Source organism: Balaenoptera physalus (genome assembly GCF_965194825.1).
Source record: "Balaenoptera physalus genome assembly, chromosome: 3".
NCBI classification, from domain to species: domain Eukaryota; kingdom Metazoa; phylum Chordata; class Mammalia; order Artiodactyla; family Balaenopteridae; genus Balaenoptera; species Balaenoptera physalus.
In genome coordinates this window covers 104,594,611-104,613,788 of record NC_138890.1, presented here as the reverse complement: position 1 = coordinate 104,613,788, position 19,178 = coordinate 104,594,611, and positions in this window count along the sequence as shown.

Genomic DNA, 19,178 nt, shown 5'->3' with positions numbered 1-19,178 from the left:
ATTCTTAAACACAAGAATGGCTTATTTAATTCCAGAGCTAATTTTACAGGCATTCAGCTTCAATTTCTATAGGATTCTTTTTTCCATTATCTCCAGTTTTAAAGGTCTCAAATCTTATATCTGAATTGATAAAATAAGAGGACTATAGGCAAAGGAAATCCTTAGTAAATTAGGCTTTGCTAGATTGGGAAGCTGGTCACACACATACACACACACACACACACACAATCTGCTTATAATGCAAAAATTAATATTTCAGTTACAACCACACTTGCTTCAGGTAAAGGTAAAATCAATTATATCAACCACAACCACTAGCCAGAGAAAAACCTAAATAATTAAATTTACTTCTATATTTCAACTGATATTCACTCGTAATAAGAGCTTAAAATAATAGGTCCCTGGTAACAATTAGGAGTATGTGAAGTATATCGCCCTGGATATTTCTTTCAAATTGCAGAAGAGTGATGAAATTTTGTCAGGGAGTGTGGAGTAAAACTTCTTTATGTAGGCATTATAAGAAAGGCTAAAAGAAAACCTGTAACAGGCTAATGTTACTCTTAAAATGTTTACTGGGTGGAATATAAGGAATGAGGTGGAGAGAAATTAATATCAATTCTACGCTTGGGTACATATAGGTCATTCACTCAACATACTTTTAATCACCTATGGAAGATACCATGCTTGGTACAGGTTAATATTATACAGAACAAGATAGAAACAGTCCCTCCCTTCATGGAGCTTAAATTTTAGATGGAGAGACATATATGAAACAATGAAATCCTTAATTATTTGTTTAATTGGAATTGTGACATGCTAGGAAGAAGTACAGAAAATTGATAGAATATAATCACGGAGACTCTCTTGGTTTGGGAGGATCAGAGAAAGGCTTTAAATGAAATGCCATTGAGCAGAGCTCTGAAGGATGAGCTGGAATTAACTAAGAAAGGTGGGGCAGGAGAGAGCAGAGTGGGGTATGTTTCAAGCAGAGGAATCTCTTTGCTCGGAGATGCAGAGATGACCAGTATAACTAGAATCTGGCTATGCTAAAGGGGTTGGCAGGGGACATGAGAAGATTTTTGTCTTTATCCTAATAGCTGTGGCAGATCATAGAAAGGATTTAAACAAGGAAGTTAATTGATTGTGTTTGTATTTTGAAAATTAAAATTTAAAAATTTACCTCATTCTGGCTGCAACTAGGAGAATGGTTTGGAGGAAGCAAGAGTCGTTGGGGGAGATAGGACCTTTTACAGTGGTCCAGAGTGAAAGATGGTGGTGACTTGAAAGAGGCATGAACGGGAAGTAGAAAACAGTGAATGGATTCACACGTTCTTTTTGAATCTTGGAAATTTCTCTTATTTCCCTAAGAAGTCAATTATGCATTTTAAAGGATATTTATTATATTTTAACTCAGTACCTTTAATGGTTTTTTAAGAACACTTAGACCACAAGTCCACTTAAAAGTCTTCTTCTATCCAATTACCTAAAAAAGAAAACCAAAACAAAAACATGTTTTTTAAGGAAAATGTAAAATAAGCAATACCGGTGATGTGTACTACTATAGCAAAAGTCATGAAAATGTTACTCAAATGACATTTAAGAAATCCCCTCTAGAAAATTAACAGTGATGGTAGTTGTATTCATTTGCTGGCACTGCCATAACAAAGTGAGTGGCTTAAAGAAACCAAACAAAAAATTATCTCACAGTTCTGGAGGTTAGAAGTGTGAGATTAAGATGTTGGCAGTATTGGTTCTGTTACCAAATCGGTCAACCGGACCCACGCTGGGGTCCTAGCCTGGGCCAAGACCCCCTTTATAGGCCAGGGAGGTTCTTTTTCCAATCGGATTCACACAGCCCGTAACGAAACTGATGCTGAGACTAGAACAGCATGAGCTTTATTCAACGGCTAAAGAATGAAGAAGTGAAACCTTGTTCACTGAAAATCAACTTCCCAACCCAATTCAGGTAGAGGCACCAAATACATAGGAGGGACCAAGTAAAAGAGAGAGAATTGGAAAGAGTGGGAGGAATATTCGTGAGAACAGGGGTGTGGTTTGGACCTGGAACTGATGGCAACTCTCCTGTTCAGTCCTTGTATGGGCTTTTCTGGTTGTTGTCATGGCAACAGTCAATTGTCATGGTGCTGGTGGGTGTGTCATTCAGCATGCTAATGTATTACAATGAGCATACAATAAGGCTCAAGGTCTACTGGAAGTCAAATCTTCCTCCATCTTGGGCCTAGCTGGTTCTAACCAGTTCTTGTTTTTTTCCCTTTGCAGCCTCCTTCTGAAACTTAGATAAGAGTGATTGGTTTCTATTCGAGGGAGGGGCAGGAGTATGATTCTGGGGCTACAGCCTTGGTAACACTTCCTTCTGAGGGCTGTGAGGGAGAATCTGTTCCATGCCTCTTCTCTAGCTCTGGTGATTTGCTGGCATTCTTTAGCCTCTGCTACATCACCCTGATCTCTGCCTTCATCTTAACATGCCATTCTCTCTGTGTGCCTTTGTCCAGATTTCCCCTTTTAATAGGGACACCAGTCATATTGGATCAGGACCCACCCTACTCCAATATAACCTCATCTTAACTAATTACATCTGCAACCAATGACCTTATCTCCAAATAAGGTCACACTCTGAGGTACTGGGGGTTAGGACTTCATCCTATGAATTTTTGAAGGACATAGTTCAACTGATAACAGTAATATTTGTGAAGTTCAGATGTGTTAGCCTCCCAATTTATCCTTACCTTGACATAACACTTAAAAAGAATCCCCCCATCTGGATTAGACTCTTTTCTGTTAAAGAGCAAACTGTGATTCCAAAGGACCTTACTAGCTGAAGAGGGACGATGAGATGGAAGGCAACCCTGACACCAAGTGCACAAGCCCCACTTGCAACAACAATACTAAGAATTAACCTTCCCAGATTACTTTCTTCCTTTGAAACAGAACTAATTAAACCTCTGAATGCCCAGTGTAAGTCTGATATAAATTTCAAATTGGTCAGAGAGGCATAAAACATACTGAAGACCTGATATAAAGCACTCTTTTTTTTATATAGTACAATGAATCATTTCTGATGATGGATCAGTAGCTTGTATTAATTCAAGCATTCAAGAAGAAAAGTCAGTACAAGAAAATGTGAGTTTAGCCCTTATTCAAATTTTATAATTTTGAATTATCAGAGAAAATTTGTATTATTTTAATGCTCATGGATCTTAAAACTATAAATACAATATTCTATGACCAAAAAAAAAAAAAAATTACCTTCCCAACAACTGATACTTAGCTCTTAGAAGAGACATATTTGGAAACCAAGGTAGAGTACTTTGCTTTGACTGGAAAGTCAATGTCAACTGTTCTTTATGAGTACATTGTATTCCCCTGAAGTTCCATCTAAATGAAAATATATGAGGGATCTTCTCCTTTCAACAAACACACATACTAAGTGATATCTAGCAATTAAAATGACAGCTTCAATAAAAATCTGATTTCCCACGTCGTCTGGTCCTTTAAATCATAACTATCACAGTCATCAGAGAGCCTTGACAAACACTAAGTGCAACAAAAGACATATTTTCTCTTCTTCTGTAGGGTTTTCATTAAAGACCTCATAGAATTGTAGAATTAATGAGCTTGAAGCAATTGTGGAGATTATCTGGTCTGGGGAATTTCCAGGTGTGCTCTCAGCAGAACCGTCAGAGTCCATGGGAGTCCCAAGGACTGGAGGTAGATGGGGGCGTGGGGCATGGGTAGAGTAGTGGGGCATTGGGAAGGGAGCCAGGGGAAGAGGGTCCTGGCCTTGTCAGCCCAACCCCACCCCGACTGGACCTGGGGCAGTCTATCTTCATCATATCCACAAAGTACCTATTTGTGGCTTTGTTTGAAGAAAGGATTTCACACTTTATAAAATGAGAAAATTGAGACCCAGGGGAATTGTGACTGGAGCATTTTTAGCTCAGCCCTCCCTCACAGCATAGTGAGGATTTTCATGATGTAAAGTCATAAATCTTATAGATGATCTATTATATTTCAAGTTAATAACAAATCTAGACCTTTATTCCTCATCTGCAATTCTTTTTCTCTCAGTTCAATGAAGAGCATCTAATTTTTAAAGACCAGTTAGTGCCGCTGAAGCTGATTGAGCCAGAGAAGTGTTTCATCAAGTAAAACATTACAAAAGGTTAAATTTCAAAGATAGTAATAAGCATTTTCATTTGCTACATATAAAGACTGTCGAAGCAGCCTGAAGCTGCTTCTTAAATTCAGTGTACTTAACAAATGGGCTATTTTAAATAAATATACTCCACGTATTATATTTTAGTATAAGCAGTCACTTTCTCATTTGTGCCCGAATGGTCCTAGGACTGTCCCTCTGCTCTTTTCCTCTCCATCCTGGCCATTTATTTCTATTTAGGGCAGAAAGAGTCAATACTTGGAGAAGAACAGAGGTGGGAAAAGTAAAGAAGGTCATCTTCCTCTTTGAAAGGGAGAACAGAAGAAAGTTAATAGTAGAAAAGGAAGAGCATCAAAAGGATCAAGGAGCTGGAGAAAGAGGAAAGGGAGAAAGAAAAGTGGGATGGAGGAGGCAGCAGAGAGAATAAGATACAATTTTGTCTTCTCTTCTCCCAAAACCTTGCTGTCCTGTCATCAGGAGCACATTTAAATTAGCTTAAGTGAAACAGAGGAATTAATTGGAAGGACACAAAAGATATTTCATAGAAAACCCAGACCACAGGAGGGACTGCCATCTACAGCAACAAATTGACAGGCTTCAAGGAAAACTCTCTCCCTCTATTTTTTTTTATTTGTTTGTTTGTTTTCACTCTTTCTCTCTCCCTTGTCTACTTTTTCTCCCTCTCCTTCCCCACCCACAACGCATGGTTCCTCATCTCTTCTCTCTCTCTGTGTCTCTCATTCTTTTTCCATGGATTCTGGCCCCCTGCTGGTCCATTCTGTTGAAATGACTGGCTCCCTGGTAGCCCCTGGAAATCTCTTCATTTCAAATAACCAGCAGGGTTTAACTGGTGTATCTGTCCCCATTTGCAAACTCTTAAAGTATCTGGTTGACTTACCTTAGGTCATGTGTCCACCCATGGTTCCATCAGTTTTCGCCTAATTGCCAAAGTAACTACTCTTGTTGGATATCGTAGTAGGGAAGGCAGTCGACTTAATATATTTCTGCACCCCCTGGTAACCCTGTCTTGGGCTCTCAGCCAGTGTCCTCAGTCTCCTGCCCTTATCACAAGGGTCTTCAACCTTTGATAATAGTGTTTCTCACAGTATTGTTCAGATCACTTGCATAAAAGTGTGTTTACGAAAAAAAAAAAAGACAGATACTCAGGCCCTTACCCCTTATCTATTCCAGATATCCTATGTGCTGAATACACTTTGGGGACTGGCATGAAAAACTCACCGTTAATAAGATTTTTTGTATTGGAAAGCATGCTTTTTTTTAAGAAATTAACTTCTGGAACAAATATATTCCAGATAATAAATATAAAACACTAGTGACAAAAATTATGTAGCACTTTGAAGATTAAAAAGATATGTACTTTAATATTTCAGATGCTATCATGCAAAAATTAACATGCAGGATTTTCTCCTTTATTTATTTGCCATGCCATTTACTTCATACAGCTGCAATTGCCGTAGGTCTATAAGGAACCTAGGAAATGTGCACTGGTTTAATCACATTTCTGCCTCTTCCGCATCCATCTTTATGACTCTGTATTTTGACTTTATTGTCTCTTCAACTCCAGTGCTATCTAGATACTCTTAACATCCCTGTCTCCTTACAACTATGTACTAGATCTTATCATCAAAAGCCACTGTTCCCCTGTGAATGTCATCCACAGCAGAACTGGGGCTAATCCTCCTTACCAACAGATTAATCATTAATACCCATTCTTCCCTGACTAGATCCTCTCCCTCACTATTCTTCTAAGTTTGTGCTTCTCAAATTTGAATACATATAACCCTGGGGATACACAATTTTAGATCATAGGAGCCACAAGTTAATAGTGATGTTTCTTACTGGAACATTTATTTAACTGAAGATTTAATAACTTACCTGAAAGCAACCTACATGTTATTTTTGTCTTAAACACGGATAGGTTAAAGAGAAAGATACAACTTCCACATTAAACTTTTAAAAAAAGGTAAGCCTTCAAAAAATTTGAGCTATGTTTTCCAGGTTCCCAATCTCAGGCACATTATTAATTTGATAATATATTATGGATTTAGCTGATCTTCATGAAACACATGCATTCAACAGTTATGAAAATACCAGCTTAAACAATGAGAAAGTTTAAAAAAGCACATCAAGTCCAGCTGTCATCTCCCCTCTCTATCTAATTCTAATTGAGCCCCAAGGTTCTCTGGTTTTCAAGGGGCTGGGTGGGAGCCAAAAGAAAGCAATTTCATTTTCAAGCAAGTGTATCTTTCAGTAGATCTTCAAAGAAGTAAATATCCTCTGGAGCTGCTTTCATAATAGGTTCCTCTTATGAAGGCTGGCTCTAACCGGTTCTTGGGAAATATGCTTGCAGACAGGGATTGCCCAACTGATTTCAGTAGACAAGAAAGTACATAGGGCAACAGAGGTCATGCCAATGAATGTACACCCTATACACATCTTTATGGACAAACTAATCCACCAAACAATGCCACATACGTTACCTGTTATTAGTATTTAGATAATACCCTCTAAACGAGCTCAAAGTATTCTTCATAAAAATTAAAAGTAAACAGAGTTGTTCATTCTTTTCCTGCTTAGCAGATTAAAAATTACCTCTGTGAGGGTTGGCCATATAGATAGCTGGAGTGCACAGCTGCCCACACAGTTTAATTTGATTTCTCAGAACATAGCCTTCTTCATATGCCTGGCCTCTAGTCCCACCATTAATCACCAATAAATTAGACTCTAAGTAGAAGTGTTATCTCCATGAGGTCACTGTGGAAACGTATACTTAAGTGATCTGGGAGGGGTGTTGTTTTTTTTCCCATTTATACAATAAAATACATTACTCATTGACGTGGGTTAATTTACCTGGATTAATTGTCAGCTTGGAAAACAAATACTAAGATTCCGATGACATACAACATAAAATGGTAAGTTTTTAATGAGTGTTGAGCCATGGGTTTCATGGGCTATTGCCCAGAATTAGAACTCCTGGTTGGAGCCCAGCAGAGGGCACCCTAGGAAACCAACACAAGGAGACTAGATATATAGTAGTGGAGACAGATTTACTAAACGTAACCTTTTTCTCCTCTGTAATTTTTGCTAAGCCAGCCCTGATCACCACAAAGCAAACTGGACAACCTCAAGGTTAAATGGTCATGAGTAGAGTGGTCAGGAGGCAGCCAATCACTTCTGAATTCTGTAAAATGCTAAGATAACAACAGTCATCATCATCATCATCACCATCACTCCTGTGAGCCATATGTAACTTCTCAATTGCCTCTGGTAGAATCAGTCATTTTCATTCCTCTGGTAGGTGATATAAAGTTGCTGGCAGCCACAGAAAACATAAAGAAAGATAATTAAGAAGGCACAGAGGGGAGTCAGGACTGATAAGCACAGTCAAGGGAAAATAGTCAAAGGGTAGCTTAGATTAACATTCTTGCTGATTGCTCCATAATGTCTATTGCTGGAAAGGCCATCAAATTCCTTTTCTCTTTTAGACCTGTTTGCACACATACCTGTAAGGTCTTTATAGAAACTGACAAATGAAGCCAGATTGGTTTTTAGAGAGCCAAAGGATACCTCATCCACACGGCATACTAAATTATTTCTAAGGAAAAGTATGGAGTTTGCTTTGCATTCATGAAGATGATCCCAGAATAGAATTGAGTGTGTGCTTGCACTATGTCAAGGAGTAGGAAATGAACTTTGAAAATTTATCAAAACAAAATTAATCCTTGGACTTCCCCCTGGTGGACCAGTGATTAAGACGATGTGCTTCCACTGCAGGGGGCGCAGGTTCGATCCCTGGTCAGGGAAGTTCTGCATGCTGCATGGTGCAGCCAAAAAAAAAAAAAAATTAATCTAAATCATCCCAATCGTGTAGAGCAAAACATGAGAATCCTATTTTGTGACATAAACAAATGTAAAAGTGTTAAGCTTTGATGAGAAAAGAGGATATAGGGATGATCAAGGCCTACAACTGTCCCTGTCCCTTTTACACCTTCTGTTGTCCATCTTCCCCCACGATTCTGTAAATTGTGAGTGCAGAGCCAAAGTGATTTGATTTGATAAATGTTCCACAAATACTGATTTAATGAATAAATCCAATATATTCCCTAAGATTGAGGCAGTATTTGTGGTGATAGCCCAATCAGAGGTACTAAGAAGAAGTCTAGTTGGGCGGTGGAACTTGGTGCCAAATATGTGTACTTAGAGGCAACAGGTATCAGGGATATCCAGAAAGTAGTTCTGGAATGTGCCAGTGGTCAAGTGGCACGAGCCCAGAAACAAGAAATCTAGAAGGGGCAGCACACAAATGTATATGTGCTTGGAAAAATAAGATCAGGATAATCTGTCAGCAGGTAGCAAAATCCCAACATCAAGCTGGTGTCAAGGAGAGATAGTCATTGAGAAAGCATCCATACAAAGAAGGCAGAGGTTAAGTCCTAGAATATCAGATGATCAAGCAGGACTCTAGGGACTTCCCTGGTGGCACAGTGGTTGAGAATCCGCCTGCCGGTGCAGGGGACACGGGTTCGAGCCCTGGACTGGGAGGATCCCACGTGCTGCGGAGCGGCTGAGCCTGTGTGCCACAACTACTGAGCCTGCGCTCTACAGCCTGCGGGCCGCAGCTGCTGAGCCCATGTGCCACGGCTGCTGAGGCCTGTGTGCCTGGAGCCTGTGCTCTGCAACAAGAGAAGCCCCAGCAATGAGAAGCCCACACACCGCAATGAAGAGTGGCCCCCACTGGCCGCGACTTAGAGGGGGCCCGCACTCAGCGACGAGGACCCAACGCAGCCAAAAAAAAAAGACAGGACTCTAGATATTTTAGGAATAGAAGCTTCCAAAGCTAGGTTAAACAGGAGAAGAGGTTTGGTTTCATTAACAAGGCAAGCAATTGTAGCAGATCAGCAACAGGTGTTATTGGTCCATTTTACAGATGAGGAAGCTGAGGCTCAGTGAGAATAAGTAACATGTCCAAAGCCTTACAGCTAATTTAAGTCTCTGATCCCAGGTTTAAAAATAAAGCCTACTACAGTCTAAAGCTAATTATCCCTCTTTTTCTTACTTCCACCTGCAAATCTAGGAAATCAGTTACTGGAACTAGTAAGTCATACTAGCTTTGTAACTTGAGTTTGACTTCTCCAGACTCCTCAGAGCATTGTGCTAGCACTCCTCAAATCACCCCTTAAATGATTCCAGAGCTAGGGATGGAGCTGGGTCTGCAGTAGTGTTTCTCAACTTTGCCTGCACACTGGAATTATCTGTAGTGTTAAAAACACTGGTGCCTGGGTTCTGCTACCAGAGCTGATCATTTAATTGACCTGAGGTGTGGCCTGTGCCTCAGGATTTCTAAGAAGCCCTCCAGGTAATTCTAATGTGTAGCCAAGCTGGAAACCACTGACTACAAGCAAAAGTCAAGAGCCCTCAACTGCTTGTAGAGGAGACATATGAGGGCCAAGCTTGTATAATTCAACGAGCTAGGAAAAATACTACAAGACTCATAGGCTTATTTTTTTTTCTTGGACAAGTGGACCATAACTTACTCTTTGCTTTTACAGTTTAACCTCTTAGAAAATATGCCAAAAGTAAACAGGTGTACGATTAACCTTGCAAATCAAAAGGTTCCATGTTTTTAGATTCTAAGTGCTAGTTGTGTGACCAAAGGCAAGGTTTTAGAACTGAATCTCCCAAACTGCTCATTACTATTCCATGCTTGGTTAAAACTCTTACATCACCCCACAATGGAATGTGACCCAAGTTAAGAACAAAATGAAAACATTTGCATCGCTTTCGTGATTAGTAATGATATTGGAGGGGGGTTGAGGTGTCTCAAAAGAACTTGTAATTTTCCCAACCTATTTGAGACCTGATTCATGTTATTTACTAACTTTGATGCTCCCAAATGATATAGCAAATGTACAATTTCTGGATATGTAACTCTAGATGTGTAATTTGCTTGGACTAAATCCAAATCCAGAAACTCATTTATTATTTAAGGTATATATATATATTTTTTTTTTAATTAATTAATTTATTTATTATTTACTTTTGACTGCATTGGGTCTTTGTTGCTGTGCACGGGCTTTCTCTAGTTGCAGTGAGTAGGGGCTGCTCTTTGTTGTGGGGCGCAGGATTCTCATTGTAGTGGCTTCTCTTGTTGTGGAGCACAGGCTCTAGACGCGTGGGCTTCAGTAGTTGCAGCACGCGGGCTCAGTAGTTGTGGCTCGCGGGCTCTAGAGCGCAGGCTCAGTAGTTGTGGCGCACGGGCTTAGTTGCTCCGCGGCATGTGGGATCTTCCCGGACCAGGGCTCGAACCCGTGTCCTCTGCACTGGCAGGTGGATCCTTAACCACTGTGCCACCAGGGAAGCCCTAAGGTATATTCTTAATACAGCAAATACAACAAAGTCCCTACTCCCAACTTCCATTTTCAGAATTCTTGTCCACAGCTCCCTAATAAAAAGCAATTAACTATGAAACAAGTACACATTTGTCTATGGTGACAATACATCCTGGTTTACCCAGGGCAGTCCTGGTTTATGCCTATTGTTCAAGCATAATTATTGATAGCACCCTCTCTCATTCTCAGAAATGTTTCCATTTGGGTGATAAATTATCTGGTCACCCTACATATAGCTCACTCAATCTGCATTCCCTCTACAAGTACTATAGGGAAACCTCATGATTGGAGTGTGGTCCCTTTATATTTAGAATGCTCCTATAGCTATACATGAAAGTAAGATCATTGAAATATCAATCAGCTGATCAGTATTCCTTCTTTAAAAACAAAATAATAGAGATTTCTAAAATATTTTCCTGTTTAACTCCATTAATACAGAAGATCCCATTAAACGAAAGTAAAAACCCTGTACTTTTCCAGCTTAAAACCTGCGTTCTTTATCTATTTCTGCTAGAAACTAACCATGTGGCCTTGAGCAAGAAGTCTATTCTTTGTGATCAAGTTTTCTCCTTTGCAAAAAGAGTAGATTAAACTAGGTGGTCTCTATCATTCTTTGAGGGACAATTCTGAGAGTCTACATTGCTACTTTCTCTAAGCATTTTATTTTAACCAATGCTTTGCCAGTTCTGTACTTCTGCACTGTTTTAAACTAAGCTCATGGATATCTAAGACCAAATCTATTGAATTCACTTTTTCAGTCTTTACCATCATAAACTATACATGTGATAGTTAAATATTTTTGAAGTTAGTCTTGATTCCAGCAATATTTATTTAATATTTACTATCTGTGAAACTCTGTCCTGGGCACATGGATACTCTACTAGTTAAGTTTTTACTAATTAAATTTCATTTATTTGGCCATTGTTCACTGTCTGTGGCATTATCTATGAAATATTTAGGCTGTTTTGAAAAATATGTAGCGAGCTATTTTTAAGCACTTAAACATATCAAAACATATCACTTGTTTTAAAGCATGCATCTGCCAGTTATATGTGTATTTTTAAGGACAAGTGCAAAGTTTTGTGTTTAAGCTAAAAACAATATGATTAGATTTATCCACCCCCTTATTCAATAAGCATGTATTTAAATATCTACTATATCCTGGAACTGAGCTAAGCTGTAGGAATACAAGATCAAATATGACATAGTCCCTCAAGTAGTTCACAGACTAGTGCACCTGTGCCTGTGGAATAACCTGTCACATCAGTAATAGATAGTGGTTCAAGACTAGGGTGACCAACATGAGATTCTGAAAGTGAAAAGGGCACCAATCATAATTACCCTAGCCCAGAAGGCATAATTGGGGCTGTCCTAGGCAATGCAGACTATGGTCACTCTAGTCAAGACAAAATATAAAGTGGCCTATTGCATCCACTTTATGTCTAAATCCAAGGATTGGTATCCTAACCCAACTGGACTGCTTGTAGAAAGATGGGCCCCAGGTAACAAAATGATAGTCTGTATTTCATGGTGTACTCTTGTTTTCTTGTTGTTTCATTTATCCTTTCCCAAAGTATTCTTTTATAGAAGCATATTTTTGATACCCTAGTAAAAGGAACATAGAGAAATAAGAAAATGTCTTGAGGAAGAGTGTCCAAGACAATGAAGGTCGTAGAAAATGTGTCATTTGAGAAATGGCTGAGGAAACAATACTGGGTGGGAAGCATGATTTGCATCGTATGTGACCTCTTACACTTGAAAGAACATCATTTTAAAGTAGGAAGGGGCAAATGCTATACTCCAGAGAGCAGAGCGTAGACAGATGGATGGTTTTAAAATCCAAGGGAGCAAATTTTAATTCATTATAAGGAAGAACTTTATCACTTATTGGCAACAGAATAGATTGCCAAATGAGAAAAAAAATGTATCAACGCAAGGAGTGTACAAGTGGGACCTGAGTAACAGTCAGTGGTGTTACAGACGAGCCTGACGCTCCAGGTGGTTCTTAGAATCCAAGGTCCTCTAGTGACATGGCTGTTACTTCTGCCTGGCCAGCATCCCATTCCTTCTTCTTCTGGTAGTAGCATCCCAATATTCTTTGTTGAACAACTTCTCCACTTCTACGAGGTTTGAGGTTTGATAGAGCTGAAGTCACCCTCGGGTTCTAGCAATGGGAATGTGATTCCAACACAGGCATTCAATGTCCTCCATATTCTTGGCCAAAAATGGCACATGAATCATGCTGGGTAAATCTGTGTCAGACCTAGGACTTTTTAAGAAACTGTTCGGGAAAAGAAATTTTTTTGGGACAAGATTGCTGAAAGAAAAAGATGTAGGCCCAGAACTTCTGGCAGCTGACTTGCAAGCAGTAGGAGAGGGCTTGCTCAGGAATGAAACGAATACAGAGGAAAGTATAGCCCAACAATGGGGAGAGTAGACTGAGTCCTAGTGATTTTTAGCCCCTACGTCCAGCGATGCCTGAAGCCAGACTAACTGGATTTTTCAGTTCTGTATGCCATACACGTTCCCTTTTTCAATTTAAGCCAGTTGAATTGAGTTTCTATTATTTGAAACAGAAAGAATTCTGAAAAATACAGGTCCCGCTCAACAAAACTTGATTGTATGGTTACGTATTCTATAAATCTAGCTTGGCAGATTTCTAGTAACTTCTAGTAGATTTCTATCATCTCTAGTAATGCTTTGTTGGTATTTAGATGTAGTTACTTATTGTAAATACTTAGAAATTATAAAACTTCGTTACTTTAAAAATTGGTATTTTTACATTGACATGGAAAGTCCTTCCTTCTGTTTAATTTGAACTAATGAGGTTTTATTGCATAGTGTGTACATTATCGCAACCTGGTGATCCTCAATCTAAAAGTAGTGATGAAGGCATATATCTTATTTTTAGGATTTTTAAATTGATGAATGGTGTAATTTCATCTGAGCTAAAGTTGCACAGACTTAATAAATGCATTTTGCTTAATATGAAAATACTTTAAAATATGAGGTCTGTGACTGACTTTTTAAAACAGATTTTTTTTTGAATTTTTCTTTATATTTTTATATATTTTCTAAATTTTTTTCAGTTTATGCATTACTTTATTTTTTTATTTTTTATTTTTTTTAACATCTTTATTGAAGTATAATTGCTTTACAATGGTGTGTTAGTTTCTGATTTAAAACAAAGTGAATCAGTTATACATATACATATGTTCCCATATCTCTTCCCTCTTGCATCTCCCTCCCTCCCACCCTCCCTATCCCACCCCTCTAGGTGGTCACAAAGCACCAAGCTGAACTCCCTGTGCTATGCGGCTGCTTCCCACTAGCTATCTATTTTACATTTGGTAGTGTATATATGTCCATGACACTCTCTCACCCTGTCACATCTCACCCCTCCCCCGCCCCATATCCTCAAGTCCATTCTCTAGTAGGTCTGTGTCTTTATTCCCGTCTTACCACTAGGTTCTTCATGACCTTTTTTTTTTTTTTTCCTTAGATTCCATATATATGTGTTAGCATACTGTATTTGTTTTTCTCTTTCTGACTTACTTCACTCTGTATGACAGACTCTAACTCCATCCGCCTCATTACAAATACCTCCATTTCATTTCTTTTTATGGCTGAGTAATATTCCATTGTATATATGTGCCACATCTTCTTTATCCATTCATCCGATGATGGACACTTAGGTTGCTTCCATGTCCTGGCTATTGTAAATAGAGCTGCAATGAACATTTTGGTACATGACTCTTTTTGAATTATGGTTTTCTCAGGGTATATGCCCAGTAGTGGGATTGCTGGGTCGTATGGTAGTTCTATTTTTAGTTTTTTAAGGAACCTCCATACTGTTCTCCATAGTGGCTGTATCAATTTACATTCCCACCAACAGTGCAAGAGGGTTCCCTTTTCTCCACACCCTCTCCAGCATTTATTGTTTCTAGATTTTTTGATGATGGCCATTCTGACTGGTGTGAGATGATACCTCATTGTAGTTTTGATTTGCATTTCTCTAATGATTAATGATGTTGAGCATTCTTTCATGTGTCTGTTGGCCATCTGTATATCTTCTTTGGAGAAATGTCTATTTAGGTCTTCTGCCCATTTTTGGATTGGGTTGTTTGTTTTTTTGTTATTGAGCTGCATGAGCTGCTTGTAAATCTTGGAGATTAATCCTTTGTCAGTTGCTTCATTTGCAAATATTTTCTCCCATTCTGATGGTTGTCTTTTGGTCTTGTTTATGGTTTCCTTTGCTGTGCAAAAGCTTTTAAGTTTCATTAGGTCCCATTTGTTTATTTGTGTTTTTATTTCCATTTCTCTAGGAGATGGGTCAAAAAGGATCTTGCTGCGATTTATGTCGTAGAGTGTTCTGCCTATGTTTTCCTCTAAGAGTCTGATAGTGTCTGGCTTTACACTTAGGTCTTTAATCCATTTTGAGTTTATTTTTGTGTATGGTGTCAGGGAGTGTTCTAATTTCATACTTTTGCATGTACCTGTCCAATTTTCCCAGCACCACTTATTGAAGAGGCTGTCTTTTCTCCACTGTATATGCTTGCCTCCTTTATCAAAGATAAGGTGACCATATGTGCGTGGGTTTATCTCTGGGCTTTCTATCCTGTTCCATTGATCTATATTTCTGTTTTTGTGCCAGTACCAAACTGTCTTGATTACTGTAGCTTTGTAATATAGTCTGAAGTCAGGGAGTCTGATTCCTCCAGCTCCATTTTTCGTTCTCAAGATTGCTTTGGCTATTCGGGGTCTTTTGTGTCTCCATACAAATTGTGAAATTTTTTGTTCTAGTTCTGTGAAAAATGCCTGTGGTAGTTTGATAGGGATTGCATTGAATCTGTAGAATGCTTTGGGTAGTAGAGTCATTTTCACAATGTTGATTCTTCCAATCCAAGAACATGGTATATCTCTCCATCTATTTGTATCATCTTTAATTTCTTTCATCAGTGTCTTATAATTTTCTGCATACAGGTCTTTTGTCTCCTTAGGTAGGTTTATTCCTAGATATTTTATTCTTTTTGTTGCAATGGTAAATGGGAGTGTTTTCTTAATTTCACTTTCAGATTTTTCATCATTAGTATATAGAAATGCAAGAGATTTCTGTGCATTAATTTTGTATCCTGCTATTTTACCAAATTCATTGATTAGTTCTAGTAGTTTTCTGGTGGCAATTTTAGGATTCTCTATGTATAGTATCATGTCATCTGCAAACAGTGACAGCTTTACTTCTTCTTTTCCGATTTGGATTCCTTTTATTTCTTTTTCTTCTCTGATTGCTGTGGCTAACACTTCCAAAACTATTTTGAATAATAGTGGTGAGAGTGGGCAACCTTGTCTTGTTCCTGATCTTAGTGGAAATGGTTTCAGTTTTTCACCACTGAGGACAATGTTGGCTGTGGGTTTGTCATATATGGCCTTTATTATGTTGAGGAAAGTTCCCTCTATGCCTACTTTCTGCAGAGCTTTTATCATAAATGGGTGTTGAATTTTGTCGAAAGCTTTCTCTGCATCTATTGAGATGATCATATGGTTTTTCTCCTTCAATTTGTTAATATGATGTATCACGTTGATTGGTTTGCGTATATTGAAGAATCCTTGCATTCCTGGAATAAACCCCACTTGATCATGGTGTATAATCCTTTTAATGTGCTGTTGGATTCTGTTTGCTAGTATTTTGTTGAGGATTTTTGCATCTGTGTTCATCAGTGATATTGCCCTGTAGTTTTCTTTCTTTGTGACATCTTTGTCTGGTTTTGGTATCAGGGTGATGGTGGCCTCGTAGAATGAGTTTGGGAGTGTTCCTCCCTCTGCAATATTTTGGAAGAGTTTGAGAAGGATAGGTGTTAGCTCTTCTCTAAATGTTTGATAGAATTCGCCAGTGAAGCCATCTGGTCCTGGGCTTTTGTTTGTTGGAAGATTTTTAATCACAGTTTCAATTTCAGTGCTTCTGATTGGTCTGTTCATATTTTCTATTTCTTCCTGGTTCAGTCTCGGTAGGTTGTGCATTTCTAAGAATCTGTCCATTTCTTCCAAGTTGTCCATTTTATTGGCATAGAGTTGCTTGTAGTAATCTCTCATGATCGTTTGTATTTCTGCAGTGTCAGTGGTTACTTCTCCTCTTTCATTTCTAATTCTATTGATTTGAGTCTTCTCCCTTTTTCTCTTGATGAGTCTGGCTAATGGTTTATCAATTTTGTTTATCTTCTCGAAGAACCAGCTTTTAGTTTCATTGATTTTTGCTATTGTTTCCTTCTTTTCTTTTTCATTTATTTCTGATCTGATCTTTATGATTTCTTTCCTTCTGCTAGCTTTGGGGGTTTTTTGCTCTTCTTTCTCTAATTGCTTTAGGTGCAAGGTTAGGTTGTTTATTCGAGATGTTTCCTGTTTCTTGATGTAGGCTTCTATTGCTATAAACTTCCCTCTTAGAACTGCTTTTGCTGCATCCCATAGGTTTTGGATCATCGTGTCTCCATTGTCATTTGTTTCTAGGTATTTTTTGATTTCCCCTTTGATTTCTTCAGTGATCACTTCGTTATTAAGTAGTGTATTGTGTAGCCTCCATGTGTTTGTATTTTTTACAGATCTTTTCCTGTAATTGATATCTAGTCTCATAGCGTTGTGGTCGGAAAAGATACTTGATACGATTTCAATTTTCTTAAATTTACCAAGGCTTGATTTGTGACCCAAGATATGATCTATCCTGGAGAATGTTCCATGAGCACTTGAGAAAAATGCGTATTCTGTTGTTTTTGGGTGGAATGTCCTATAAATATCAATTAAGTCCATCTTGTTTAATGTATCATTTAAAGCTTGTGTTTCCTTATTTATTTTCATTTTGGATGATCTGTCCATTGGTGAAAGTGGGGTGTTAAAGTCCCCTACTATGATTGTGTTACTGTCGATTTCCCCTTTAATGGCTGTTAGTATTTGCCTTATGTATTGAGGTGCTCCTATGTTGGGTGCATAAATATTTACAATTGTTATACCTTCCTCTTGGATCGATCCCTTGATCATTATATAGTGTCCTTCTTTGTCTCTTGTAGTAGTCTTTATTTTAAAGTCTATTTTGTCTGATATGAGAATTGCTACTCCAGCTTTCTTTTGGTTTCCATTTGCATGGAATATCTTTTTCCATCCCCTCACTTTCAGTCTGTATGTGTCTCTAGGTCTGAAGTGGGTCTCTTGTAGACAGCATATATACGGGTCTTGTTTTTGTATCCATTCAGCCAGTCTGTGTCTTTTGGTGGGAGCATTTAATCCATTTACATTTAAGGTAATTATTGATATGTATGTTCCTATTCCCATTTTCTTAAATGTTTTGGGTTTGTTATTGTAGGTGTTTTCCTTCTCTTGTGTTTCTTGCCTAGAGAAGTTCCTTTAGCATGTGTTGTAAAGCTGGTTTGGTGGTGCTGAACTCTCTCAGCTTTTGCTTGTCTGTAAAGGTTTTAATTTCTCCATCACATCTGAATGAGATCCTTGCTGGGTAGAGTAACCTTGGTTGTAGGTTTTTCTCCTTCATGACTTTAAGTATATCCTGCCACTCCCTTCTGGCTTGCAGAGTTTCTGCTGAAAGATCAGCTGTTAACCTTATGGGGATTCCCTTGTGTGTTATTTGTTGTTTTTCCCTTGCTGCTTTTAATATGTCTTCTTTATATTTAATTTTTGATAGTTTGATTAATATGTGTCTTGGCGTGTTTCTCCTTGGATTTATCCTGTATGGGACTCTCTGTGCGTCCTGGACCTGATTAACTATTTCCTTTCCCATATTAGGGAAGTTTTCAACTATAATCTCTTCAAATATTTTCTCAGTCCCTTTCTTTTTCTCTTCTTCTTCTGGGACCCCTATAATTCGAATGTTGGTGCATTTAATGTTGTCCCAGATGTCTCTGAGACTGTCCTCAGTTCTTTTCATTCTTTTTTCTTTATTCTGCTCTGCAGTAGTTATTTCCACTATTTTATCTTCCAGGTCACTTATCCGTTCTTCTGCCTCAGTTATTCTGCTATTGATCCTGTCTAGAGTATTTTTAATTTCATTTATTGTGTGTTTTTTTTTTTAATTACTTATTTATTTTTGGCTGTGTTGGGTCTTCATTTCTGTGCGAGGGCTTTCTCTAATTGCGGCGAGCGGGGGCCACTCTTCATCGCGGTGCGCGGGCCTCTCACTATCGCGGCCTGTCTTGTTGCGGAGCACAGGCTCCAGACGCACAGGCTCAGTAGTTGTGGCTCACGGGCCTAGCCACTCCGTGGCATGTGGGATCTTCCCGGATGGGCACGAACCCGTGTCCCCTGCATTGGCAGGCTGATTCCCAACCACTGCGCCACCAGGGAAGCCCATTTATTGTGTTTTTCATCGTTGCTTGGTTCCTCTTTAGTTTTTCTACATCCTTGTTAAATGTTTCTTGCATTTTGTCTATTCTATTTCCAAGATTTTGGATCATCTTTACTATCATTATTCTGAATTCTTTTTCAGGTAGACTGCCTATTTCCTCTTCATTTGTTAGGTCTGGTGTGTTTTGACCCTGCTCCTTCACCTGCTGTGTGTTTTTTTGTCTTCTCATTTTGCTTATCTTACTGTGTTT